Here is a 2,967-nt window from a genome sequence, read left to right as displayed (position 1 = left end):
CAGCATTTTTTTTTATGCTGTAAAAATGTGATGTAGGGGCAAAAACATTACAAAGAACAATACAGCACAAAGGTAACCATTTGAGGGAAAAATCACAACCGGAAACTGAAAATGGCAAGGGGGAAACATAAAAATGCAGTGTTGCAACGTAAAAATGCACACATAAACAGCAGACTATATTAAGGTACCATTACACAAGCATGTAAAATAACAAAGCCTGCATATCAAACCAACCTGAAACAGGAATAAAAGGGAAAAATAAAACAGCAACTTACAGTTACTAAAGTGTTATATGATATGTGCAAGTACCAGTAGCGTAGCTCCTGGGGCACCGGGGGTAGGGCTGATTAAACCTGGCCATTTGGACCCTCGCCCCTTTATCCGCAAAATTAAGCAAAATTAGACTTTTTTTTAGTTGTTGTATCTTGTATTATAAAATAAGTGTGACACTCCCCCCTTTTTTTCCGCTTGTCAGTTTGAGATCCGAGTTGGTACCCCCCACCACCCCGACAAAAATTGTAGCTATGCCACTGGTGGAGGACACAGTACAACTACATACAATTACCGCACACAATAACCAAGGGACAGTATATAATATAGCCCATTTTTACATGCATTGGGATATTCTGTTTGAAATCCATACATCCCCTATGGAAGACAGACCTTAATCTTCCACACAGGGAATACAAATTTCAAATGGGGTTACCTGAATGGGTGGCTCCATTTGAAATCTATACCCCTGTGTGGGAGATTTAGGTCATGTCTTCCATTATAGGTGTGTAGATATTAACTAGGATATAATAGCCTGATGGAACACATGTAGGAAGTAAAGCAAGGCTTAGCTTAGAGGAAGAGCTGTCAGAAATGGATTTGGAGCTGCAGAAAATATATTTAGAAGTCAATGGCTAAATATGATTTTGTCATGTTTGTTGCATGCAGTGCAAATGACCACGTTTCAAATAAGCAAAAAATTCCATTTGGGCCCTTGGATCTGGAATTTCAGGGCCTGTGTTATTTTACATGGGCCCGAATAAGTTGAAATATTTGAATAATTATGAAGAACAATGAATATTACACAATCTAACCATGGCCCGTAGCTTTTTAGTGGGCCCGGACTGATTTTCATGGGCTGTGGGCCCTCGGGCCTGCCTAATTTGAAACACTGGATGATAAAAATCAATGCACATGCCCTTCCAATTTTCACTAGAAGAATCCACGAGCCGAACTCATTCATAAAACCATCATATTTTGTTCTCAAGGTAACTAAAGATCAAAAATAAAATAAAAATCTGTGTCTGGCTTACCCGTAATTAAATTAACCAACCCAGTCCTGCGTGGATGCAGGGTTGCGAAACCCGCGATTTGGTAGCCCAATCAGGCGACTTTTGAAGATTTGCTCCGCAACTTTTGAGAATGTCCAGTCCCATAGAAAAAAATGGTTAAGAAAAAATTTGGGTGACTTTTCAACATTGGCTCCGCAATTTCTGATAGTTTCCTGCCTCATAGAAACCAATGGCAAAGAGAAAAATTTGGAGACTTTTCGATTATTTGGAGACTTTTGGCAACCCTGCATGGATGTGTGCACTTCACGCAGTAATAGGTGAACACAACTTGCATCTTAGCACTTATCAAAGATCAACTGCTATTATCAAGTTCTGCCAAATGAAACATAGCTCAATCTTAATCATTCATTTAGTCCTAACTGGAGTGGAGATAAAAGAAAAAGTTCACTATTTTACTAATTTCTTGAAAAAAAAAGAGCCAAAAACATGCATTTTTGGCATGTTTTCTGACAACCGAGTCACAAAAATCAAAGACAAGGCTAAGCATTAAAAATCTTGAGTAAATGGCGAAATTTTCCTCTAATTTTTACTTTTTTGTGTTAATTAAATGGTTGGTTATAAGAATGAAACATGTCTTTTACAAAAATTAGAATGCATAAACTGAAATTAGTCTTAGTACAAGTCTTTGGGCTTGATTGTCACAGCATACGAAAAATACACTAAAAACACATGTTTTGGTCCTTATTTCCAAAAATTGGCAAAATATTAACATTTGATTTTTATTGCTAGTTAGGACTAACAAAAGGATTAGGATTTAGCTATGTTTTATTTGGCAAATTTTTTTTTTAATCCTACAAAAAATTAGTTCTGTATTTTTCTGAAATGGGGAGTAGTGTCCATCAACATTTACAAGTATCACAAAAGTCAATAAATTATGAATATTGTTGTTGTTTCAAAACTATAAAACTAAATTCACATCTTTCGCATTTTCTCATAATAGACACATGATTAAAACAAACTACATTCATTTGAATTCTGAATTCATAAAATAAAATGGCTGCAACTTTATCATCAATTATTGCCTATACTTTTTTTTTGATAGGCATTTTAAAGTATTATTTAAATCTTTTATTTGCATGATCAATATTATGTCTGCTAATATCACTTAGCTCCATAGCACCATGCTATATCAGTAGAATTCCATACACCCCCTATGGAATACATGACCTTAATCTTCCACACAGGGAGTGTGAATTTCAAATAGAGTTACCAGAATTAGGTGCTCCTTTTGAAATCTACACCCCTGTGTGGAAGAATAAGGTCATGTCTTTCATAGGGGGTGTATGGATTTCAACTGGTTTAGCCCAATACTTCACTAAAGTATCTGCAGAAAAAGTAAAAGTTTGTAGCAGTGTTTTAATTTGTGTTGCCAGAACTTACGACAATTGATCACAGCACCAGGACCATAGTGTGTGTTAAGAGTAACGCCATGTTAGATTTCGCAGTGGCTGAATTGAATCGCATGTGCTACCCTAATCCCGCCGGGTGTATACACACGCACAGAAGGGTGATTGGGTTAATTCCAGTTGAAATCCATACACCCCCTATGGAATACATGACCTTAATCTCCCACACAGGGAGTGTGAATTTCAAATGGGGTTACCAGAATGGATGACTCCATTTG

This window comes from Amphiura filiformis, chromosome 20, assembly GCF_039555335.1.
Source record: "Amphiura filiformis chromosome 20, Afil_fr2py, whole genome shotgun sequence".
Taxonomy (NCBI): domain Eukaryota; kingdom Metazoa; phylum Echinodermata; class Ophiuroidea; order Amphilepidida; family Amphiuridae; genus Amphiura; species Amphiura filiformis.
Note: the sequence above shows the minus strand (reverse complement) of the source record.